Source organism: Capricornis sumatraensis, chromosome 21, assembly GCF_032405125.1.
Source record: "Capricornis sumatraensis isolate serow.1 chromosome 21, serow.2, whole genome shotgun sequence".
NCBI lineage: Eukaryota > Metazoa > Chordata > Mammalia > Artiodactyla > Bovidae > Capricornis > Capricornis sumatraensis.
The window spans coordinates 24794676-24821986 of NC_091089.1; the positions used below are offsets into that span (position 1 = coordinate 24794676).

General features: G+C 43.4%; 1 protein-coding gene across 1 annotated transcript in view; it reads right to left on the reverse strand.

Annotated features, from left to right (window-relative positions):
- Nucleotides 1-27311, reverse strand: part of MAPRE2 (microtubule associated protein RP/EB family member 2) — a 188512-nt gene that overhangs the window by 160457 nt on the left and 744 nt on the right. The window lies entirely within an intron of this gene.

Sequence of the window (27311 nt, forward strand, 5' to 3'; positions counted from 1 at the left end):
CAGGCTCCTCTGCCCATGGGATTTTCCAGGCAAGAGTACTGGAGTGGGTTGCCATTGCCTTCTCCTACACATCAAGAAAAAAAAAAAAGACTGCAAAACCTGGTTGGATCTACAGAGAATTATGCCGAGTGAAAGAAGTCAATCCATAAGTTAGATACTGGATGATTGCATTTATCTAACATTTTTAAAATTAGAAGACTACAAAAAGAGCACAGGTTAGCCGTTGCCAGGGGTTGAGGAGAAAGTGAGGGCTGGAGGGAAGAGGGTATGATTATAAAAGGGCAAAACTAGGTACCTTTGTGGGAACAGAAATATTATGTACCTTAAACATGTATCAATGTCCATAGCCTGGTTGTAACCTTGTACACAGAGCTGCAAGATGTTACCACTGACGGGGAAACTGAGCAGATCTCTCTATATTGTTACAGCTACATGTTAATGTACAATTGTCTCAAAATAAAGTTTAACTTAAAAAAAATCAGGAGCTTGGACAGCAACTAGAATTGAGCAAGATAGCTCTTTTTTTTCCCCCCACCTTTTCAGAGAACAAAAGCCCCGAGGCAGCGGGCCAGATGGGGTCAGGAATTTGCTCCATGTTGCACAGATCCAAGAAAAATAATCTTCACCCACGGTTTTAGCATTCAGAACCCACTGCCAAACATTCGCTGTCCAATCTTGCCTGTCTTGGAATTTTCTCTGCTGTTATCTCCTCTTTCTCTTACATTTACCTTCCCAGCCAAAATGCTGACACAAATACACACACCGCAAACCAGAAATGACTTTTTTTAAATGTATTTTTAATTGGAGGATAATTGCTTTATGATGTACTGATTTCTGCCGTACAACTACGTGAGTCAACCGTAAGTTTACATATGTCCCCTCCCTCTTGACCTCCCTCCCACCCTCCACCCCAGCCCACCCCTCTGTGTTGGGAGAGTAGCATTGAAACATCATACATTACTATATGTAAAATAGATAGCTAATGGGAAGTTGATGTATAAAACCAATGACTTCTAAATGGCAGTGTGATACACTCTGCATTTTAGAAATGATCTCTCATACTTTCGAGTTCATGCTTTCCATAAAGTTCCAAACTTCCCACATCTTTGCACAGGAATAGAATTTCATCCTTTGTGGTTTGTTGATGACAAGGCAGGTGTTCTGTATTCTAACCCGCGCCACACACTAAATAAGGATCTAACTGTAATTACCCTGGGCTTCCCAGATGGCACTAGTGGTAAAGAGCATGTCTGCTAAAGCGGGAGATATAAGAGAAGAGGGTTCGATCCCTGGGTTGGGAAGATCCCTTGGAGGAGGGCATGGCAACCCACTCCAGTATTCTTGCCTGGAGAATCTCATAGGCAGAGGAGCCTGGAGGGCTACAGTCCACAGGGTCGCAAACAGTAGGACATGACTGAAGTGACTTAGCACACACACATGTAATCACCCCACAGAGAGGAGCTGGTGGGCTTTCTCTTCACCTTAGGAGAGACCCTGTTGACTCTTCTCATTTTGAGCACTAGTCCGCCACCCCAGAAACGAGTGGCCGTAAACCAGTTACTTTCTCCTGGTCTGACTGTTGGATTTGTTTTACTTGAAAAGACCAAATGTCTTTGTTCGGAAGAGAGTCATGACACGGTCAAAGTCTTTTAACAAAGCACATTTTGTTTTCCCCCAACCTCTGGAAATTTCAAATCTTTCTTTGAACAAACTAGGAATTCTGGCATCTTATGGGTAGGGCACAGCACAACTTCCATCCTTGTTCCAAATCCGTCCAAAACACTGCTTCCTTGTTTAGCCATAAAACCACAGGTACATAAGTGATGTGTCAGAATGAAAAAAGGGTTGTAAAAATATTGCCAATTGTGCCATATTGAAAGGAAGAGGTTTTTTTTTCAGTGCTATTGGGTTGGCCAAAAACTTCAAGTTTTTCATAAGATGTTATGGAAAAATCCAATGAACTTTTTGGCTAACCCAATATACCTGTGGCTTCTCAGGTGGTGCTCGTGGTAAAGAACCTGCCTACCAATGCAGGAGACACAGAGGTATGTGTCCAATCTCTGAGTCGGGAAGATCCTGGGAGAAGGGAATGGCTACCCATACCAGTGGGGGCTTTCCTGGTGGCTCAGCAGTAAAGAACCCACCTGCCCACCTAACCCCTAGGGTTAGGCAGGGGACATAAGTGACTGGGTTCAAACCCTGGGTCAGGAAGATTCCTTGGAGGAGGGCATGGCAACCCACTCCAGTATTCTTGCCTGGAGAATCCCATGGACAGAGGAGTCTGCGGGCTACAGTCCACAGAGTCGCAGAATCAGATATGACTGAAGTGACCACAAACACAATACATATCTAGCTGGTGAGGCTTCTGCTCAAGGCAAAGTTAAAGCAGCCTCCTCCTACAAATAAGCAGTTATTCCTGCCTCCCCAGCTGCTCCCAGCTTTTCCGAGAAGAGAACACTGCTGGGACCTGAACCTCGGTTTTCTTCCGAGGACTTGACTCAGCTATCTGCAGCTTCAGAATGAGCTGTATCCTGAATTCCAAATTCCCTGAAGCTGCTTGGAGATACTGCAGTTGTAGATCACACTCTTTAGTGTGGGAGGCCCATGGCTTTCTAGGAATCATGCAGTTTGTAAGCATGAGTGAAAGGTCACAGATCCTCAGAGCCCCCTTGATGTCAGCCTTCCTGAGGGCCGTGTCTCCACTGACCACTGCCTCAGTTAGTGGCCTCCGGTTGGGCTCAGGGCCCTCCCAGGGCACCAGAAAGAAGCCCAGAGACTGCCCAATTCAGCTCTCTCAGGGGACCAGAGGCATGACTGCCGGGAAGCAGAGAGCTGAGCTCGCACCAGGGAAACCAAACCCAAATGAGGTTATCTGGCAAGAAAGAGTCAAATTACACTGAATTTTTGGTATTGAGTATGGTACAATGCATTCTTCTCCTTAAGAAAAGCAGACCGCAAATATCCCATATTGCATATTAGCAGGCTTTTGAAAAATTGTAGCTGGTTGATAAAGGGATTTGAGTGGGAGGGATTAAGCGTGGTAATGATGCTATAAACTTCTTATGGTCGTGTGATCTGGGTTGCTGTAAAAATAAAAGATAATCTGAAGAGACCATTTTATAATTAAATAAAAAATTCAGTTCTTTTATACAAACTGAGGCTGATCCCCTCTTCTAGAATCCTCCTTTATCCATCTGCTACTAGCCCTAGAAGTAGACAGATTGACCTTTTTATTGTAGAATATTCATGTGCCAATATATAAAAGGGGCTTCCCTTGTAGCTCAGTCTGTAAAGAATCTGCCTGTAATGCAGGAGACTTGGGTTTAATTCCTGGGTTGGGAAGATTCCCTGGAGGAGGGATCGGCTACCCACTCCGGTATTCTTGCCCAAGAAATCCCATGGACAGAGGAGCCTGGTGGGCTACTGTCCAAGGGGTCACAAGAGTTGGATATGACTTAGTGACTAAACCACTAGTGTATACAAGAAATCTGTAGAAATGATGAGACAAACTAAGTATGAGAAATACCACATTCACTGTATTTCTGTGAAATATTCTTAATAATTATTCTTCACTCAACCTTTTATCCACTTTAAATAGAGGGGTTGGAATAGAACAGCTTCTTTGCTTGTAAGTATGATTGATAAGGAAATGTAGCAGAATGTTTGCAAAGCAGAAAAGCACAGAGAACAGCGTCAGGTTCACTTACAGTCCAGGGTTCACGTTTATGGCTCAGATCATAGTGAAAACTAGAACCCTGCTTTACATGTATCCTATCTATAGCTTGTCATTCCTTCGACCACCCAAAGAAGGAACCCACTAACATATTAACTAGTGTAAGAAAGATGATGTGAAATCTAAGACTTTGGCAATAGCAAGAGGGTTGCTATGATCTCTCTCAAAAGATGAATAACCATTGTCCAGCTTGCGCTGTGTGGAAATTTTGTCAAACTCTGACATTTCCAGCAGACTCTTTAGAAGTGTTGGTAAGTGGACAGAACTTTTTAAAATGTGAAGGTATGGGCAGGGAGGTCTGGCGTGCTGCAGTCCATGGGGTTGCAAAGAGTCAGACACGACTGAGCAACTGAACTGAACCAGCCAATAGATTAAGCACCTTGTAAGCATTATCTTCAGTTTTACAACGATCCAGTTTTGTTATCAGATCCCCACCCCCACCCCCATTTTACAAGTGAGAAAACAGACACTCAGTAACACTGTTACTCTGAGTCACATGGTTAATAAGTAAGGGAGGTAGGATTTGAATGTAGTTCTCTTTAACTCCAAACCCCATGAGTACTTCTTAAATCACTGCACTGCTTTTGATGTAAGAGGAATATTTCTGAAAGAGGTGGGGAAAATAAACTAGATTTCTGAAAAAAAAAAAAAAAGTGCAGGTATGTTTGTATGGCCTCTGCCTGTAAGTTTTCTGTTGGGGTCATGTGGACCCTAGAACGTGATGTGGCACCAACCAACACTGCTCGTGGGGTATGATTTACCAAGGGGTCTACTTACAAAAAGTTTCAGGGTTGTATTAGTAAAGAGATTCCTTGATGGAGAAATTCATGCTGAATTCCACTCACCTGGAAAATAACCTAGCAAAATTCTAGAGAAGAAGCTAATTTTCTTCATAATTGTTTTTTCCCCCTAATAAATCTATTATGGGAAATAAATCCAGGTAAAATATCCAGCTTGAAAATATTTACCACACAGTTCCAGGACCATCCATGGGTACCAAAAAATCCACAGGTGCTCAAGTCCCTCATAAAATGGCACAATCAGCCTTCTGTATTGTAGAGTTCGGCATCCACGGATCCAATGATCTGTGGAATGAATTTGATCTAGAGGACTGTTCCTTAGAGTTTTTTCTTTCCATAATTATATGTGTCTACAGCTCTTAATTTTGTAACGTTCTTTCACATATGACATCACACCTAGATCATAGTTCTGTTACAACTAGAGGTTCTCTCTGCTTGCCTGTTGGCTAGCTGCCTTTCTCTCCTTTATACCTTCCCTGGTACTCCCACCTGGTACTGAGTTGCAGAGCCAAACTTCTAATTCAGAGTTTTTTCATGGTCACCTTCCTCCCTCAACACCTGCCCACAGGGAGCTTTGAAAGACGTTTCCTACCCCCAAGAAACTAAATACTTGTTGTTCAGTCACTAGGTCGTGTCTGACTCTTTGCAACCCCATGGACTGCAGCACGCCAGGCTTCCCTGTCCTTCACTGTCTCCCAGAGTTTGCTCAGACTCACGTCCATTGAGTCAATGATGCCATCCAACCATCTCATCCTCTGTCACCCTCTTCTTCTGTCCTCAATCTTTCCCAGGATCAGGGTCTTTTCTAATGAATCAGCTCTTCTCATTAGGTGGCCAAAGGATTGGAGCTTCAGCTTTAGCATCAGTCCTTCCAATGAATATTCAGGGTTGATTTCCTTTAGGATTGACTGGTTTGATCTCCTTGAAGTCCAAGGGACTCTCAAGAGTCTTCTATAGCACCACAATTCAAAACCGTCAATTCCTTGGCGCCCAGTCTTCTTTATGGTCCAGCTCTCACAACCGTACATGACTACTGGAAAAACCATAGCGTTGACTATACGGACCTTCATTGGCAAAATGATGCCAAATGAAATACTAAGGAACAGGATTTTGTTGGGGTTGTGTTTTGGAGGGCCACAGACCATTCTAACATCCAGTTTTCATCCTGTTGACATGGCACACTCTACTTCAATTGAGGAAACATCCATCATGGAGTATCTCCTAGGTGCCAGGGCTGTGCTAAGTGGTAGGGATACTCTGTCAGTTACAAAACCTTTTTTTTTTTTTCTTTCAGAACTTGAGGGGAAAAAAAAAGGATCATTGATCGCATTCTCCAGGTGAAGAAACTGAGGCTTAGGAGCTTGTATGTTATAGGCTCCTGTGCTAACACACAGGTAGCAAAGGACAGAGCTGGTATCCAAACTCTAGTCTCCTGATTCTGAGTTGTATGCTTTCCTGTGGATCCATTATGACCCATTCTACCTTTTTCTCCTCTTATGTCAGGCTTCCTCTGCATATTATTTTAAAATTCATTTTCATATATTTGGAGCAATAGGGCACCAAGTTTTGACACTTGTAAAAGGTTTTTTTTAAAGTTTCTATTCATTCATTTGCTCAACATTTATTGAGCACCTAACATCTACCACTTATACGCAGCTAAGGCATCAGGTGCTGGGACACATTTATTACATGTATCAGGTCATTTACTCCCAATAACCCAATGAGGAGGGCTATTTTTATTCCTATCTTATAGGTACATGAACTGAGGTTTGGGCAGGGCTGGAGTTCAAATTCAGATGTTTAGACTTCAAAGCTGGACCTCTTGAGTGCCACTGTACATCTATTTATTCCCAGGCATCAGGGGGGCTCTAATACACAGTACAGCCCCCTGCTTACAGACACGCAAATTAATTATATCATAGAGCTGTGAATGCAAAAGGGAAAATCTTATGACTGCTGTCCTCTTGGATACTATGCAGAGTTTGAAAGAGTTTTTCAAAGTCACCTGGGAATCTTGTTAAAATTCAGACTATGCTTTGATAGATCTTGGGTAAGGTCTGAGAGTCTATCTTTCTGAAACTTCTAGATGGTCTTCCCGGGTGGTTCAGTGGATACGAATCCTCCGGCCAATGCAGGATTCGATCCCAGGTCCAGGAAGAGTCCACAGGCGGGGAGCAACGAAGCCCGGGTGCTGCATCTTCTGAGCCGGCGTGCTGCTACTACTGAAGCCTGCACCCTAGCGCCCGTGCTCCACAGCGAGAACCCACTTGCAACGAGAAGCCCATGCACTGCAGCAAAGAACAGCCCGCACTCACTGCAACTAGAGCAAATCCCACGGGCAGCAACGGAGGCCCAGCACAGCCAAAACACACACACACACACCAGGTGATGCTGAGGCTGCCAATCCGGGGACCACCCTTCGAGTTGCAAGGCAGGCGGTCTCTCCACTTCTGAGCTTGAAGTTTTCTGGGTAGAGTGGCTTTGGGCATGCCATTTAAACTCTGGGCCCTAATTTTACAGTTTTCTGTAAACTGCAGCTACTTGGAGTGTGGCTGCTATGTGTAAAAATTCTTTACCAACTGTAAATTTCTAGGTAAATGGAAAATACTTATGTTTAGCATTATCATATTAAATAACTGAATTTGAACACATATCCCTCATCAACTAGGTCTGAGGATTAATTAGATAGCCAGGAATTATCAAAATACAATCAACTCTAGGGAAACTCAATAGCTTAAATGGAATGGAGGAGCATGACTGAATGAAAGGGATTTTGTCGATGAGGTCTCCATGAAAGGGATGCAAAGGAATTCTTTGAGCAGGACACTTGGTGGCCTTTCTGAAACTATTTCACTGCCTTTTAGGGGAGGGGCTGTAGTCTGTAATCTCAAGAAACCCCACATTTTGACCACCACCTTAAGTTGGCAGCCAAGGGGAAAAATGCAAAAAATAATCTTAATCTTTTGACCACAAGTAGAACTTTTCCTGCTAGCTAGAGTAGAACCCTCACATGTCATAGGACTGCTGGAGGGAGTTCAGGCTTTGTAGATATCACTTCATTTAATGCAGTGTTTAACAGTCTGAAGTCTTTCAAGTTGTTTGAGTCCTAGAGACGCTTGCTTTTCTGCCTTCTTGTTCTTCCCCATCCCACAAAGTCCTTCCTTTCTGCTCCTTGAGGGGACAGCCAAGGTTGAGGTGTCAGCTGAGCACACAGGAGGAGCACCGTGTGCTTGAAAACCAGGAGGCTGCTTAGATGACCCAACAAGCACTGCCAAATGCAAACAATGAGCTGAAAAAAAAAAAAACACTTTAGGACCCTAAAATTACTAAGTTTTTAGTAGGAAAAGATTACAGGCCTCAGTTTTTCATCTAGAAAAAATGGGATTCAATGAGATGACCTCCAAGGCTACATGCTGCTTTAAAAACACAGTTGACCCTTGAACAAGGTGGGGGTTAATCCAAGTATAATTTACAGTTGGCCCTCCACATCCAAGGTTCTTCTGCATTCAAGGATTCAACCAACCAGGGTCCATACGGTACTGTAGTATTTACTATTCAAAAATCTGCAAGTGCAAGTGGGCCCGTATAGTTCAAACCTACATTGATCGAGGATCAATGGCACCATGATACTACTTGGCATAAAGAAAAGCATACAGTAAGTCAGGCACTGATTTTGTGAGACGATCTTTGCTAGAACACACTGATGACGCCAGACTGAAAGATGTGTAGAACACACCTTTTAGAACTAAGACCCAAAAAAGATGTCCTTTTCATTATAGAAGACTGGAATGCAAAAGTAGGAAGTCAAGAAACACCTGGAGTAACAGGCAAATTTGGCCCTGGAATGCGGAATGAAGCAGAGCAAAGAATAATAGAGTTTTGCCAAGAAAATGCACTGGTCATAGCAAACACCCTCTTCCAACAACACAAGAGAAGATTCTACGCATGGACATCACCAGATGGTCAACACCGAAATCAGATTGATTATATTCTTTGCAGCCAAAGATAGAGAAGCTCTATACAGTCAACAAAAACAAGACCAGGAGCTGACTGTGGCTCAGATCATGAACTCCTTATTACCAAATTCAGACCAAATTGAAAAAAGTAGGGAAAACCACTAGACCATTCAGGTATGACCTAAATCAAATCCCTTATGATTATACAGTGGAAGTGAGAAATAGATTTAAGGGCCTAGATTTGATAGACAGAGTGCCTGATGAGCTATGGAATGAGGTTCGTGACATTGTACAGGAGACAGGGATCAAGACCATCCCCATGGAAAAGAAATGCAAAAAAGCAAAATGGCTGGGTGGGGAGGCCTTACAAATAGCTGTGAAAAGAAGAGAGGTGAATAGCAAAGGAGAAAATGAAAGATATAAGCATCTGAAAGCAGAGTTCCAAAGAATAGCAAGAAGAGATAAGAAAGCCTTCTTCAGCGATCAATGCAAAGAGATAGAGGAAAACAACAGAATGGGAAAGACTAGAGATCTCTTCAAGAAAATTAGAGATACCAAGGGAACATTTCATGCAAAGATGGGCTCAATAAAGGACAGAAATGGTCTGGACCTAACAGAAGCAGAAGATATTAAGAAGAGGTGGCAAGAATACATGGAAGAACTCTACAAAAAAGATCTTCATGACCCAGATAATCATGATGATATGATCACTAATCTAGAGCCAGACATCTTGGAATGTGAAGTCAAGTGGGCCTTAGAAAGCATCACTACGAAGAAAACTAGTGGAGGTGATGGAATTCCAGTGGAGCTGTTTCAAATCCTGAAAGATGATGCTGTGAAAGTGCTGCACTCAATATGCCAGCAAATTTGGAAAACTCAGCAGTGGCCGCAGGACTGGAAAAGGTCAGTTTTCATTCCAATCCCAAAGAAAGGCAATGCCAAAGAATGCTCAAACTACCACACAATTGCACTCATCTCACATGCTAGTAAAGTAATGCTCAAAATTCTCCAAGCCAGGCTTCAGTAATATGTGAACCATGAACTCCCTGATGTTCAAGCTGGTTTTAGAAAAGGCAGAGGAACCAGAGATCAAATTGCCAACATTCGCTGGATCATGCAAAAAGCAAGAGAGTTCCAGAAAAACATCTATTTCTGCTTCATTGACTATGACAAAGCCTTTGACTGTGTGGATCACAATAAACTGTGGAAAATTCTGAAAGAGATGGGAATACCAGACCACCTGATCTGCCTGCTGGCGACGGAATGAAACACCAACACTGCAGAGTGGTTTAAATCTTTATATTTTAACACTTGCTTCTTACAGCTGCTTTATTTTATATCCCTTGCACAACAACCTATAGGGCAAGCTGCCAAGCACTATGATTCAGAGACTATACAGTGTGCAGGCGCAGGGCAAAATAACCTTTACCTTGACTTATTTACTGCAGCTAAGACTTTGTTTTGGGGAACTTCCTTATCAGCTTAGAATCCGTTTTGTCCCAGGGTCTGTTCCTTTTGAGGAATCAGAGAAACATCCTTGTGTGCAAGAAATGTTCTTTTCCCACGGGAACAAACAGGATTCTTAGCTGAACATCACGTTTGCAAGAATGTTCAGCTCAGGTTGAGAGTCTCGTTTGCAAGCACTTCTCAACCTTCCTTAAACCTAGTTCCCTACACTGGGCAGAACATCTCGTTTGCAAGAATGTTCAGCCCTGGTTGAGAGTCTCGTTTGCAAGCACTTCTCAACCTTCTTTATACCTTGTTCCCTACATCTGCCTCTTGAGAAATCTGTATGCAGGTCAGGAAGCAACAGTTAGAACTGGGCATGGAACAACAGACTGGCTCCAAATAGGAAAAGGAGTACGTCAAGGCTGTACACTGTCACCCTGCTTATTTAACTTATATGCAGAGTACATTATGAGAAACACTGGACTGGAAGAAACACAAGCTGGAATCAAGATTGCCAGGAGAAATATCAGTCACCTCAGATATGCAGATTACACCACCCTTATGGCAGAAAGTGAAGAGGAGCTAAAAAGCCTCTTGATGAAAGTGAAAGAGGAGAGCGAAAAAGTTGGCTTAAAGCTCAACATTCAGAAAACGAAGATCATGGCATCCGGTCCCATCATTTCATGGGAAATAGATGGGGAAACAGTAGAAACAGTGTCAGACTTTATTTTGGGGGGCTCCAAAATCACTGCAGATGGTGACTGCAGCCATGAAATTAAAAGACGCTTACTCCTTGGAAGAAAAGTTATGACCAACCTAGATAGCATATTCAAAAGCAGAGACATTACTTTGCTGACTAAGGTCCGTCTAGTCAAGGCTATGGTTTTTCCAGTGGTCATGTATGGATGTGAGAGCTGGACTGTGAAGAAGGCTGAGTGCCGAAGAATTGATGCTTTTGAACTGTGGTGTTGGAGAAGACTCTTGAGAGTCCCTTGGACTGCAAGGAGATCCAACGAGTCCATTCTGCAGGAGATCAACCCTGGGATTTCTTTGGAAGGAATGATGCTAAAGCTGAAGCTCCAGTACTTTGGCCACCTCATGTGAAGAGTTGATTCATTGGAAAAGACTTTGATGCTGGGAGGGATTGAGGGCAGGAGGAAAAAGGGACGACCGAGGATGAGATGGCTGGATGGCATCACGGCCTCGATGGACGTGAGTCTGAGTGAACTCCGGGAGATGGTGAGGGACAGGGAGGCCTGGCGTGGTGCAATTCATGGGGTTGCAAAGAGTCAGACACGACTGAGCGACTGAACTGAACTGTGTTTGCTCCCACCAGGAGCGGGAAGGCATCCCAGGGGCGTGTCTCCAGAGTTCAGAAGCAGTGACACTACGGCCCCTACCGAAGCACCATCTGGCATTAATGATGGTACCAGGGCCTCATGATAAAAACGGCAGTGATTCTTAGCCCTGGTCACAAGTGTTGATGTTTGGCCTTTTCGCGTTTTCTAGCACTCAGCTAGTCTTGTAAAAGGGAATGCCCTTTGCACCATGGGATGCAGGCTTTCTTGTCTTGCCTGAACTGTATGTGTCGGCAGCACAGTACAGCTCACTGCTGGACTGGGTCAGAGGTTCTGCTTTTCCTGTGTCTTCACTTCTGTCTAACAGGACGCAGTATATGACATCTCTGCATCTCAGCCCAAGCTGATTGGTGGCGAGATGACTCAGCGCCAACCTCAGGCACAGGGGACAGTGAGCAGAGAAGGGTTTCTGAGTGCACCCTTTATACAATGAATCTGCTCTGCTAGAAATCCCTCTGCTTTCTCATTTTGACTAGCTGCAATGGCATTCTCCACGTATTAAGTGGAAGTGCAAATCTTACCGCTGCTTCTGTCTGTTACAATCTAACTCAATTAATTTGATGCGCAAGTGGGTTATCAAAACTATATATTTTCCTCATGTTTTAAAGAATGTGTGAATTCTCCAGAGGAGGAGAAATACAGTTCTCAGTACATTTTCTATTGTACTTTATTCTGAGAAAGCTGGATTAACAACCACTTTTTAGCACACTAGGATGTCCTGTGGGAAAAGGATAAGTTAATAATAAAAATCCCTTCTTTATTGATGAATAGGGGCCACAGGTGAGTTGGAACCATTTCAATCGCTCTTTGAGCAGAACTGGGATGAGAACCGGCTCCCTGGATAATATTTCAGATGACTGACCATTGGGACTTCTCTGGTGGTCCATTAGTTGGGTGTTTGCCTGCTAATGTAGGGGACACAGGTTCGATTTCTGATTTGGGAGGATGCCACAGGGCAACTAAGCCCGGGAGCCACAGTAACAAGCCCATGTGCCCAGAGCCCGTGCTCCACAACAAGAGAAGGCTGAGCGCCCCAACTAGAGAGTAACTCCAACTCCTGCTCACTGAAGTTAGAGAGTCTGCACGCAGCAACGAACACCCAATGCTTGCCCAGAAGTAGATAAATAAATGAAAATTTAAAAGTAAATAAAATGACTTATTAATAAAAACAAGAAGGATGAAGTTATGCCTAACTTGCAAAGTTTTAAGAGAAGATCCTTATTTGAATAGGAGGCTAATTAGAGACAACCCTTTATTATTATTATTATTTTTGTGTGTGTGTGTAATGGTAAAGAATCTGCCTGCAATGCATAAGACCCGACTTTGATCCCTGAGTCAGGAATGTACCCTAGAGAAAGGAATGGTTACCCACTCCCGTATTCTTGCCTGGAGAATCCCATGGACAGAGGATCCTGGTGGGGTACAGTCCATGGGGTCGCAAAGAGTTGGACATGACTGAGCAACTAACACTTTCACTTTTTTTTTTTGTCTTAACTCATTTACTTTTCTTTTGAATGTTTTGGGAGATGTTGCTGCAGACTCTTTATCATCTCTCCAACTCTTCACATCTGGAATAATTAACTGTTTTAACGTTTTCGTCTCTAGAACCTCTTCTCATGAGCATTAGTAACAAACATCTGCGTAGTTCTTCCCGATGGAGAAATCAAGGCGTAAAACTCAACCAAATTCCTACAAAATTATTAATATGGTAGAAAAAAAATGTCCAAGGCTAGTAACAAGGTTTTGTTTTTTTAAAAAAACAAACACCCCAAATGTGAAAAACAAACCAGAAAAATGCTTTCAGATTCTAAGAGCAACTCTTAGAACACCCCTAAGCCTCCCAAGGATATATTGTTAAAAATCTCTTTCACTGGGATGGGCCACAACCCCAAGGGAGAGTATGACTCAAATGGACTTAAGCTTGATGTCACAGCATGTAGAACACACAATCGTTCTTGTCATCCTGCACGGCTCACCTGCGTCAGGTTGCTCAACAGGGTACACTCTGAAGGCGTCAAATGTCTTGCAAACTCCACCCAAGGTCCAAAGTCTGGGCAAACGACCAAGAATCGTATCACAGACACTCAGATAAGCAGTTTAGGACAGACAGCCTTGTACACGCTTCCCGAAGGGATAGACCTGACTTAGACTTAGGATTCCTCTGGAGTTGGTGTCCATGGTGACGGGGAAGTATAGCGGTAGACTCCCGGGGCCGGGGAGCCACACGCTCTTGAATATAATTATACTCTTGTGATCTGTGTAGCTAATTGTAGGAGCTGTTGGTAAGCAGTACCAGGAGCCTCTTGTTCTTTTCAGATATGAGGAACAATAGCCCTGCAGGACAGATGTTTCTTGTTTCTGGGTACAATCTGATTCCAAAGCCTGAATCAGTCTCCCACGACTTCAAAACAGCAGCCTCCAGGGCTCAGCCTCCCTCCAGCAGATTGTCTGTCCCCAAATTCACAAAACACTCCTTGCACAGTGAAAAGACTTGGTAGTTCATGAATACAGTGAAAGTTCCCCGTGGTTCAGATGTTGCTTAGTTTTAAGGTGAGTTTAAAAACATCAGTATTGATGTACCTGCACTTTGTTTACAATTTAAAAACACGTATTTGAAAGAAAAGTCAGTAGCAGGTGGATGAAATTTGTCACAGATGAGATGCAAGACTGGGGAGAAAAGTCCATCCTGAGTGTTTTTTTTTTGGCCACACCTTGCAATATGCGTAACTAGTTCCCTGACCAGGGATAGAACCCCCGCCCCTGCAGTGGAAACGTAGAGTCTTAACCACTGGCCCACCAGGGACGTCCCATCCTGAGATTCTTACAGGTCCAAAAAATATGTGAATGTTTTTTAAATGGAAAAATGACCCGTGGTATGAGTCAAGACAAAACTATTGTAACACCAGTCAGAACCAGAAGCAGCTTTGCAGCGTTCCACTATTTGTCTTTTCTATCACCTACCGCGGGCTTCCCAGATGGCGCTAGTGGTCAAGAACATGCTTGCCAATGCAGGAGACATAAGAGATACGGGTTCGATCCCAGGGTTGGGAAGGTCCCCCGGAGAAGGAAATGGCAACTCACTCTAGTATTCTTGCTAGAAAATCCCATGGACAGAGGAGCCTGGTGGGCTATGGTCCACAGGGTTACACAGAGTCAAGCATGACTGAAGCGACTTAGCTCACACACACACACAGCACATCACCTACACGCGTTTCGTATCTCCTTCCAGCGGATAATCACCATTCCCGTCTCTCAGTAAACACTGACCCAAACCTGCTCGCTGCTCCACCTTCACACCGAGTGTAAAGCACGATTCCTCTCAGAGATGTTGGTGTTTAAAAGATGTCAATATCTTAGGCCAAAGAAATGAAGTTCCAGGAGTAGACTTTTAGAAAGTACTTGCAGAGAAGCATCACCTGCCCCATGAATTTTCTGTCTTAAAAATTTGCAACAGAAACAAACAAAAAACTGAACAGAATGGGAACCCCTGAACCAATGAACGAGAGAGTCCTACCTGAGCACCCCGTTTCCCAGCAGGAAGAAAACTTGTGTTCTGCATTTCTTCATCTATGAAAGTAGTGGGGCTGGAAAATGATGAACATTCCAAATAGAAAGCTCCTACGTATCAAGAGCTGCTTGAGGACCCAGGGACTGGAGATGACTACAAGTCCACCACCATCTCCAACCAGAGACGGGGTGCGGTGTTGGGGGAACGAATAGGCAATCACAAGGATCCACCTATCCTATCTTATCCTGGATGGGTGGGCCAGTGGGAGGTGGTGGGAAGGGGTGGTTAGGAGATTAGGAAAGGCCTTCCTGAACAATGCTCACTCATAACAACCGACACCTGTGGATCTCATTAAAGGACAGATTCTGGAGAACGTCCGGGGTGGAGCCTGAGCTTGGGCACTTATAAGATGTTTCACTGGTCTGTGGAGCACACTCGCAGGGGTGGGGCCCTAAAAGGATTAACAGCTGAGCTAAGACAAAGCCTAAGCATAAATAACTGCCATCCTAGTCAGGAGGCAGTGCAAAGATACTGAAGCTAGAAACACTGCTGAATATGGGAAGTGGCATTCAATATGCTAAGGGAAATTTTTATGTGAAATATTGTTGAATGCAAATGCAGACGGTAAGAGCTCCACGCAAACATACAAATAGATTTGCAAGAGTTGCATAAAGGTGGTTAGGTGAGGAGTGTTTCCCCTCATGCCCCTCCCTCATCTTTTTCAGACTCTCAGTAATGAATTTATTAAAACAGCAAAACAACTGAATTTCTCCTCCATGGGCTGGGTAGACGGGAGAACTCTGCCCTGGGGTGCCTTAACAAAATGACCGTGAAGCTTCCTTCTATCTGGGATTATGTGATTGTTTCAGATACAAAGCTACTTAATAACTGATAACCACATATAGAATTAAGGATTTCCCTGGTGGCTCAGATGGTAAAGTGTCTGCCTACAATGAGGGAGACCTGGGTTCGATCCCTGGGTCGGGAAGATCCCCTGGAGAAGGAAATGGCAACCCACTCCAGTACTCTTGCCTGGAGAATCCCATGGATGGAGGAGCCTGGTGGGCTACAGTCCATGGGGTCGCAAAAAGCCAGAAATGACTGAGTGACTTCACTACTTCACTTCTTCACATATAGAATGGATGTGCTAAAGTGACATAAAAACATGTTTTTGAAGGAATAATATTTTATTTAAAAAACTAAAAATATTAAAGCATGTCTTTTATAACCCATTAATAAATTTTTCCTGGGAAAAAGTGCAAGAGAATTGTATAGAATTCAGGCAGGAAAACGCCTCGGATCGTTTGATTTCACAGAGCTGTTGAGTGGTAACCTGATGAGGAATTCATTGTTCGGTGCCCCCAGGACACATTGCTGACCCCAGTCAGGAAGAAAGCTTTCAGTTTCTGATGCAGGGGGCAGAGTTATGGTTGTCGAGGTCACAGAGCCTCAGGGTGCATGTCTATGAGGTGCGTGTGCAATGGCTCCATAGACAGCACTGTTAAAATTACCTTCATCTTTGTTCCAAATCAAATGGGCTTCCCTTGTGGCTCAGCGGGTAAATCTGCCTGCAATGCGGGAGACCTGGGTTTGGTCCCTAGGTTGGGAAGATCCCCTGGAGAAGAGAACGGCTACCCACTCCAGTATGCTGGCCTGGAAAAGTCCATATACTGCATAATCCATGGGGTCGCAAAGAGTCGGACATGACTGAGCAACTTTCACTTTATTCCAAACCAGGCATGTTGTGGGAAACCACATCATGTGATCTTCAGTCAACTGCCAGCCCTTGCTGAAGCAGGACACAAAACAAATCTTAAGACCACATCGCTGTACGCAACACAGTCATCACAGAGACCCTCCCCCCACATATTATCTGGGGTAAACACACATCCCAGGTGACGCTAATGCTACAGGTCTTGGCCCTCACTTGACCAACAAGGCATCACTGGAACCACCTGAGACTGAACTTCAACCATCAGTGTCCTGTGGGCATGGATGATGGGTTTCTCCCGTTACTATACTTGAGCTAACAATTTATCTGTTAAAGCATCTATTTTATTGAAAGGTCTGTGAAAGAATAGAAAGTATCTTAAGATATCTTACAAATAAGATACCTTTCAAGATTCTTATAAGAATCTTGTGAGACAATTTCAGACTCCACTCTCTCTATCTGACAGCTGAAAAAACTCAATTTCAGGGATGGTGACGAAGTCTCCCGAATCACCTAGTGGGTCAGCTGCAGAACTGGTTGTACACACCAGGCCTTCTGCTGTTCTCACCCCAATTCCAGAATTCTTTCTAGCATACAACCCTGTAACTTCTAAAAAACAAGCAGGCAACTATAAAGGGAGGTTTTTCAACTCAAGAGGCATTAAGATCTATGAAACCTTTTAAATTACTTTTTAAAACTTAGATTTTCATAAGAGTAGGTTGGAATTTGCCATAGGCCCAAACTGCATGTCCTTTGTTCAGTTTTAGAGGAACCTAAGGAATACTATGAATGTATGCTGTTGGCATATAAATATTCTTAAAATTTTTTTTAATTGCAGTATGTTTTATACTGTTGTTAGTTTCACTAAAGTGAAAGTGAATCAGCAATATGTATACATATATCCCCTCTCTCTCGAGCCTGCCTCCCACCTTATCCCGATTTCACCCCCCTAGTTCATCACAGAGCACCAAACTGAACTGAAATATTCTTATGTAAGTTGTAGTATATGAAGTAAAAAGGCACAAAAAGATTTGCTGGTGATTTGTAGGTTCTTAAGGACAACCCAGAATGTTTTAATAGGTTGTTGAATTAGTTTTAGTGAGAGACTTTTTTAAACTTGCTGTTGCTGCTAAGTCGCTTCAGTTGTGTCCGACTCTGTGTGACCCCATAGACGGCAGCCCACCAGGCTCTGCCATCCCTGGGATTCTCCAGGCAAGAACACTGGAGTGGGTTGCCATTTCCTTCTCCAGTGCATGAAAGTGAAATCGCTCAGTCGTGTCTGACTCCTAGTGACCCCATGGATTGCAGCCTACCAGGCTCCTCCATCCATGGGATCTGCCAGGCAAGAGTACTGGAGTGGGTTGCCATTGCCTTACATTTATCTTATTTTGTTACATATGCTTATTATAAAACAATATTAGAAATGGTCATTTAGGATTTTCATATGAATAAAATAGAAATACAGTAGTTCCCTATCTTGAAGATACTGGATCAAAGGAAACTATTCCTAATGTGTTAAAAGAGACAGCTTGTTAAGGATTACTGCAACATGATATTAAACATAAAGACCAATTTATGGTGAAAGAGTGGATCTTTTAGTTCAGGACTTCTCAAACTTTAATATGTATATGAATCACTTATGGCTCTTGTTAAAGTGAAGATTCTGATTGAGAAGGTCTGGGGCGGAGCCCAAAACTCTGCCTTTCAGGATATCCCAGGTGATGCTGATGAAGTAGGACCTGGGACCTCACTTTAGCAAGGCGTCATTGGAATCACCTGAGGGTGAACTTTGACCAGCAGTGTTCTGTGGACATGGTTGATGGGTTTTTTCCACGGTATCCCATGTACGTATTAAAGTACCTATTAAGAGGTTTGTGAAAGAATAGAACATACTGTAAGATATTTTACAAATAAAAAATGTTGCTGACTTTCCTGGTGGCAAAGTGAATAGGAGTCCACCTACTAATGCTGGGGACACTGGTTGGATTCCTGGTCTGGGAAGATCCCACAAGCCCAGGAGCAACGAAGCCCAGGAGCCACAACTACCGAACCTGCGTTCTACCCCGCATGCTGCAGCCGCTAAAGCCCAAGCACCGAGAGCTGGGGCACTGCCGCAAGGGAAGCCGCCGCAAGGAGAAGCCCGGGCACTGCAGTGAAGAGCCAGCGCAGCCAAAAATTAAAATAATGAATAAACTTGTTAAAAAGTTTCCACTTTTCTAGATCTGGCTTTACTTTGTATTTCCCTTCTTCAGTAAGCAAAATGTGCACAAAACTTCTGAGAGTGGCTTGATTTTTCCCTTTAGTAGGTGAAGGCAACTCAGATATTTTATTATCCTCAGAAATAGAGTTGCAGATCACATATTTTACAGACCAGGAAAGCTAATCATATTGAGATTATGGGATAAAAGTAGGATTGTAAGATTTAGCAAAAAAAAAAGAAAAGAAACAAAACTTCAATCAACCACCATCAAAAAGATGGGATACCCAGTTAAATCTGAATTTTACATAAAAGATTAATGTTCTCAGTATGAGTATATCCCATGCAATATATATACTTAGGTTAAAAACAAAAAACAACCTTGTTCATCTGAAAATCAGACCTAACTGGGGTTCCTGTATTTTCTCTGGCAACCATTGCTAAAAACATACCCTAGATTCTAACTTAACATGTAAGTGCTAGGAGAGCAGATGCTAGGGTGGAGAATTAACCGACCCACTGACAGTGTTGTTTAAACATCCCAGCTGCACAGGGAAATTGCTTTCTGGACTTGCCAGTACCAGATGGAGCACTTGGCTATTACTGCCTTGATTTATGGAAACTTCTTTTGGGAGATTTGTGCCCCGAAGACCACCCTTTAAAAAAAATTATGATATAGGGTAAGTTGGAAGTAAAGCTCACAGCAGTCTCGTATCAATAGCTTCCTTTCTGGAGAAGAACGAGGTGGCACAAAGCAGGAAGGTTTTTCTTCTAGTTCCCTGTCTTTTCTTCTTCTGGAGATGTTCAGTGGGAAAGTGAAAATAGTGGTTCCTTAGACTCATGAGAGGTGATTCTTAATACACCACATTTTGGCAGGTTGATTGGATTTAAGGTTATCTTTGAAGGAAGGAGGTGTAAGGTGGTTGCAGGCACTCTCGCCATTCTTGCTTATTGGTTGCTGAAAGCTGACTTGACTAGCTTTTAAAGAGGGCAATTTAGTCTTCTGATTTTACTTTTATGTATGCGAGTCAATAAAAAGTCTCAAAAATTTTAGCAAAAAATCCAGGAATTGCCTCATTTTCCAGTTGCCTTTTCTTGCTTATTTTCCCTTCTACTGACTTCAAATACCAACAGTCATCCCTGTCATGATGTTTATAATCAACTCTAAGTCAGAACCAAGGTCTGCCCATCACCAGAATATTTTTGAGTGTTTTGATGCTGAAAGCTCAGCTTCTCTGTACACTGGTGACAAATTGAATCTTGGAGACAGGTTTCAGTGAAGTAGAGAAGAATAGCTCTATTGCTTTGTCAGGCAAAGGGGGCCATGGAGAGCTAATGTCTTCAAAACTATGTGTCCCAACTTGGGTAAGACAGTGGGAGGTTTTATAGTAATTGCTCAAAGAAGGTGTGATCAGCTTGTAGACATTCTTCTAATGGGTTGGTGGTGAGGTAAGTTGGCAACCTTCAGGTCCAACTGGTCTGGGGTCTACAGCCTGTGAGCAGCATACCATCGTTAATTGTTAACTTCTTCACCTGGAGGGGTTTCAGTCTCTGCAAAACAGCTCAAACATATTGTGTGTATCCATTGATGGGGAAACAGGATCTTGCCCCAAGGCTGCCCTTGACTATTTCTCCTTGGTCTCACATCCCCTCCCTTCCCTAATTAACAACTACTTGAATTCACCCATTGAACTCAGGGAAGGTTATGGAAGCTGAATGAAAGTTGCTTCCTATAATCAAAGAGATGGGGGACACAGAAAGGCCTTGGGCTCAGGAGCCCCACAGGGCCCTGGCAAGGTATCAGTTTTGTCCCTGCTTAAACATTTGACAATTATGAATTCCCTATTCTGGTAAAAATACAGTAAACCCAATTAATTCCTAATTTTAGGAATTACTTTGGAGAGAACTACTAGTGATAAATGTATGCATGCTAAGTCGCTTCAGTCGTAGTCAACTCTGTGTGACCCCATGGACTGCAGCCTGCCAGTCTCCTCTATCCAAAGGATTCTCCAGGCAAGAATACTTGAGTGGGTTGCCGTGCCCTCCTCCAGGGGATCTTCCCAACCCAGGGATCGAACCCGAATCTCCAATGTCTCCTGCATTGGCAGGTGGGTTCTTCACCGCTAGCGCCACCTGGGAAGCCCTTATATATATACGTATGGCAGACATTTATCAAACAAAATGTATTTAGTAAAAAAAAATTAGTGAAAGCTAAATTATGATAAGGTACAAAGCTAATTTCACTTGAACTAGTTCTTCATCCAGTCAGCATAGGAGTTATACAATCTATTAATATCTTCCATTGTCCCCTCCTCCTCTTTCCCAATTATTCCATCAGGAACACTGGTGGGTTAAGTTATCTTGGAAGTTAGTTATCAACAAGCCATTACTACCCAGTCCTAGGATGGGATTAAATACATTTACAATTTGTTTTCGTTTTTAGAAAAGATTTAGCTGATTTCAGATACTTCAAAGTACACATTATAGTGCAGTGTTTGATTTTTTATTTCTAACTTTCAGGTGTACTGATTCTGGAAGAGATGAAGAGGACACGAGTTATTATTCATAACCTTTAAAGTTGTTCCAGTAATGTAAGTGAAACTCACTTGGAAATGGTCTGTGGGATGAACAAGTCATCAGAAAGAGGAAGTTCTCTTAACTGAAGGAAATTTTATGAGAGGCAACATTTCCAGTAAAAAATTACAACAAGTTCCTATCAATGTAGCTGTCCTTTCAAATAATTCTTCTGGACTCAGGAGTAATCTATTCAACTTTGAGAAGAAGGCATATAATTTGAATTTCTGGATCCTAATCTGACCTGTTTTTCAATTTGGAAATTTCAAACTACATTGTTCCCAGCACACTGTCAGTCTTAAGTGATATAAGTGATTATATGTATGAAGTGGAACTGAAGTGTCCCTCAGTCATGTCCAGCTCTTTGCAACCTCATGGATTGTAGCCCACCAGGCTTCTCTGTCCCTGGTATTCTCCAGGCAAGAGTACTGGAGGGAGTAGCCGTTCTCTTCTCTAGGGGGTCTTCCTGACCCAGGGATCGAACCCGCGTCTCCTGCATTGCTGGCAGATTCTTTACTGTCTGAGCCACCAGGGAAGCCTGATTATATGTATATTGGCTTATTATCTAATGACCATTGCCTTGGTAAGTAGCAAGCAATTTATCAATATCTTAAATGTATACTTTAGAAGAGTGGTGCAATTTCCCAAAGATGCAAGTTTCCGCATCAAGCTTTAAGCGTGTGACGTGACAGCCAATGAAAAATGTCAAAATCTGAATAGATCCTCAAATTACGCATTCATATGCTAAAACAAGTAAGACTGGAAATGCCCTCATAGGATGGCATAACAAAGTTTCTGGGGCTAAAGAGAGCTGAAGCAAGTGTGGTCATGGACTTGCTGTCAAGGGTGTATGTCTGCATTTTCTAGACCTCCGGAAACAGTGACAGCTCAGTATAAGCATTTCACTGTTTGGACGGTTTAGGTTCAGAAGTTTTATGGTTTACCACGTCACTAAAATTCCTTTTCTAAAATGTTTCCTGCTTCTGAAAATACTCTCAATAGGGGAACTGTTCGTTGGTCAGTCAGTAAGTCATGTCTGACTCTTTGTGGCCCCATGGATGGGATCCTCTGTCTTCTAGCCTCCTCTGTCCTCCATTATCTCCCAGAGTTTGCTTAAATTCACGTCCATTGAGTTGGTGATTCCATCTGATCATCTCATCTTTTTTCACCTCTTCTCCTTTTGCCTTCAATCTTTTCCAGCATCAGGGGCTTTTCCAATGAGAAGGCTTTCAAGTCAGGTGGTTAAAGTATTGGACCTGGAGCTTCAGCTTCAGCAACAGTCCTTCCAAAGAATATTCAGGGTTGATTTCCTTTAGGATTGACTGGTTTGATCTCCTGGCAGCCCAAGAAACTCTCAAGAGTCTTCTCCAGCATCACCATTCAAAAGCATCAGTTCTTTGGCACTCTGCCTTCTTTATGGTCTAGCTCTCACATCTGTACATGACTACTGGAAAAATCATAGTTTTGACTACATGGACCTTTGTCAGCAAAGTGATGTCTCTGCTTTTCAATATGCTGTCTAGGTCTGTCATAGCTTTCCTTCCAAGGAGCAAGTGTCTTTTAATTTCCTGGCTGTTATCACCATCCACCAGTGATTTTGGAGCCACTGGACCACCAGGGAAGTCCCAGCGCATTTAACACTTGATGTGACTAACATTTAAGGGCCCTTATACACGTTAAATAGAGAAGGAAATGGCAACCCACTCATATTCTTGCCTGGAAAATCCCACGGACAGAAGAGCCTGGATGGCTACAGTCCATGGGGTGGCAAAGAGCTGGACACAATTTAGCAACTAAACCACCACCATCACCATGAAAGTGAAAGTGAAGTCGCTCAGTCGTGTCCGACTCTTTGCGACCCCACAGACTGTAACCTACCAGGCTCCTCCGTCCATGGGATTTTCCAGGCAAGAGTGCTGGAGTGGGGTGCCATTTCCTTCTCCAGGGGAATCTTCCCGACCCAGGAATCAAACCTGGGTCTCCTGCATTGCAGGCAGACGCTTTACCATCTGAGCCACCAGGGAAGCCCAACCATCACCATACTAGTTAAAAATTCTTACTTTGCTTATCTGGATAAGAAGCTAACGATGGCTCCAACTGTTTCAGGTTGGCCTAGGCCAAAGGTGGATAATTTGAGAATAAATGAGAGCATGATATATGTGAGAGTCTCTCCTTTTTCTAGGAGGAAGGAGATAATTAGAATTGAGCTTGCCTACCCAGAACCTCCAGGCAAGATTACATCAAAACCTAGTCAAGGGACTTCCCGGTGGTCCAGTGGAAGACTCTGTGCTTCCAATGCGGGGTGTCCAGGTTCAATCCCTGGTCAGGGAACTAGATCCCACAAGCCTCAATTAAGAGTTTGCAAGCCACAACTAAAGATCCTGTGTGCTGCAACTAAGACCTGGTGCAGCCAAATAAATAAATATTAAAACAAAACAAAACAAAAATCCCTAGTCAAGAAACAGCAGGGTGATAGAATAGACCCTTGGAAAGAAGTCAGGATTCCAGGTTTCTCCCCACTTTGCCAGATCATTTAACAACCTGTGCTATTTGGCACATGGGAAAACTATCTACCCGAATGTGTTTAGGTTAATAAGATCAATGGGGTGTGTATATTGAAGATAATAAGACTGGGTGGTTCTCATCTGTTCTCAAAAACTTCAGAGCTTCTAAAGATGAAGTGACACCCTTTCTTTGCACCTCACCCTCTTTGGCCTGATTGTGACTATCACAGAGCTAGGTTTTTAGCATCCTCTGATGAACAGTTTCTGATTAATCTGGATTAGTTTCATTTTTCTAGATTGTATTTCGGCCTTTCAGTATCGTACAGCTTCCCCCAAAGGAGCTGGGGGAATAACAGAAGTGTATTCTCAGTGACTTTTCTCCACTACACTGGAATGAGAATGGGTGTATTTATGTCATCTGACCTTTGGAAATTCTTATTAACATTTATTTTGCTGGCATCCAGCAAGGAATACACCCAAATTTCCACTTTTAAATATTCTGGCTATATAGATGTTTTCGTGCTATTTTTAATGTAGGTGGAAGCCTAGAAGGGTTTGTTAAAGCTAACTATTAACCTACCATTTATCCTACTCTGAAATAACTCTCCTAACTTAATTAGTTCCTTTTGGCATCCACATGGTTAAATATGTGTGTGTGTGTGTGTCTCTCTCTGTGTGTGTGTCTCTCTGTGTGTGTGTTTCTGATAATAAGTGGTAGAGAGTGAAATTTTTGTGAAGTGAATCTTTAATCCATGAGAGTATAGTTAAGTAACAGGACAATTAGTTACACTCAGGACGCTAATTTTTTTTCAGTTTCTGGCCACACCATGGGGCATGAGGGATCTTAGTTCCCTGACCAGGGATCAAACTCACGCCCCTGTAGTGGAAGCACAGTCTTAACCACTCGACCACTAGGGAAGTCCTGATGTGAAGTTGCTTTATGTAAAGATATAAGTGAACAAAGCGCTACCATCTTATGGTTCTTAAGAACTGTAACAGAACTTTGGCTCCTACATATCCAGAATATGTCTTAGAAAAATAAAAATGAATGTACTCAGGATGCTTTGCTTAAAAATATCTTCCGCAGATTCTGATAATGTTTAGTATGAATATTTACAAAAGGTCTGTGTTCTGTGCTATAGGAGTTGTAGACATTAAAGGCCCCTTCCAGTTAATAGAATACCAAGCAGGGTACAAAGGGTCAAAAAAAGTTCAATAGCTGATGATATTGAATGCCTGCTACATACTAGACATGGTTGTTCCCCCATAAAGAAACTGAGAATGGGGAAGAAAGCATTTAGGCAAGAGAGTTATGATGATATGATATAAAGAATAATGAGGAAAAGAGAGGTATAAAAATTGAAGTTAATAGTAATAAAAATAAGTATTTCATAAACTGTGTACACCTTTAAATAGGCTATCTTACTAGGATCATGCCTTGAGGATGATTTTTTTAAAACAAACTTTTGGATAGTAACATAAAATCTAACATAATCTAACATGACATAAAATGTTAGATGTAATCATTTCTATTTAAACAGACCCTTTAATTTATCCCTGAATGTGTCATCAGTTATTTGATTTTTTTTGTATTCAAAATGTGTGTACTGCAAATTCATCCTCTCTGTTTTTCATAATTGAAATAACCCAAACCACTTTGCCAATTTTTTTTTATGCCTCCCACCAAGGAAATTACAAGATGTCTATCTAGTTGGCTATATGTTTCCTCTTCTAACAAAAGACAGCATTATAGGAAGCAGGTGGAATAAGGTGGTGGAAAAGCGAGAGCCTGGTACAAGCAGACAGATCCTGTTCAGACATTCAAATAAGATTTCGAAGGAGTGGAATAGTGGGTGTCAATAAGCTACTGGATGTAACTATTTCCTACTCTGGGCTCCGCCTTGGAGTACAGCCTGCTGACTCACGAAGCTGCTCCGAGTTGGTTTCTGCTGGGTTTTCCCACTGCCTGCTACACGTGAATCACGCTGGAATGAAGTTTCTACCGTATCCTTAACAACCGGGCACAAACCAGGCATCGACAGTGAACTTCAATCTTTCCAGTAAGAACCAGACTCTGGGCTAAAGGGTGAAAACTGATGTGGCAGGTACCAACGCTAGCCAAGCTGCCCGATGACAGACTGCCCTCCTCCTTGTCAGTAGCCCCTAGTTTCAGCTTGGTTTCTCCCACCAACCCAGGTGGTTAAACTGGTATCTTGTCTGGCAGCTGCCAGCTGCCGGTCACTGAACTCTGCCCTTGCCTCACTGGTTCTCAGGTTTGGCTGCAAAATGGAATCACTTGGAGATAAACACACGTGGACACGGACACACACACCCTCCACATCAACAAACCCCAAACCGATGCCTTTCTGTCATCTCCAAACTTGCCTAATTCAAGTGGGTTAGGATGAGATACTTACATGAGGATTTTTCAGAGCTCCTCAAGTGCAAATTTTGGGAGCCTTGCTCTTCCCTATGACAGTGAAACCTGTCAGTTAGGCTTACCTAACAACCACCGGCTGTGCTCCCCAACTTCCTATCTTGGTGATCTACTAACAGCCCCTAACCGGTATCTCAATTTGGCAGCAAAGAAGGCTGGCAAACCAAGGAGCATTTTCAGAAGGGACGCTGGCTAGACGACCCCCTCCCCGCTCCTTTCCTTGCTAAAAACTTAAGCTACATTTGGCGCTTCCCTGAAGTATCTCAAACGCTGTTGTTCTTTCTGTTACCTTTTGATCTCTGTTCTGTTTCATTCCACAGAGTCTTGTTCGGCAAAGCTGGAAGGCTCGGGTCCTTCGGATTAGAAGCTGGTACTGCTGAGTCAAACCTCAATAGAGACGCGACTGCACGCTTCACCTCGCCGGGACCGGCCGCCTCGCAGTGAGGCCGCAGGGCAGATACTATGCTAATCAAGAAAGTTCTTCCGTCTCCTCGCGGGCGGGCGGGTGCAGGTTTGAACACTTAACCCTTGGTCTTACGTGACTGCGCTATAGTGCGTTTAGTGACCGCCTCTTGCCTGGCGGGTCTGGACCACGTTCCATGTTTTTGGAAAAGGAGAAGACGTGCGCAAGTGATGGAGAAAGCCCGCAGGGAGGGGACAGCAGCGTTGGCTGGCGCCCGGGTGAAGGGACGGCTAATGCTCGGAATATTAATTACTCTACGCGCTGCTGACCCGGCAAGGACTAGCAGAAGGGGACCGGGGGTTAAGACAAAGACTCCTCCTGATCAAACGGCTGCAGCTCCCCTGCCTCCGAGGTTACAGCTCTGCCTTCTCTCTGCACTGGGCGGCTCTTGGGCACAGGACTGGCAAAGTGACTCAAGGGGGTGACCGAGTCCACTGGCCCTTTCGGGGTCTGAAAGTCTGCGTGACCGAGCGCTCCGGCTTCAGAGGGAAGGGTCTTTCTGTGCCATCCCACCCTGCCCGCCCTTTGTGGGATTTCTGGTCACGGCCAAGCCCTTCGAAGAGTGAACTGAAGAATTTCTTAAGCAAACAGAGCGAGAAGTCGCTGAGCAGCCCCCGCCTT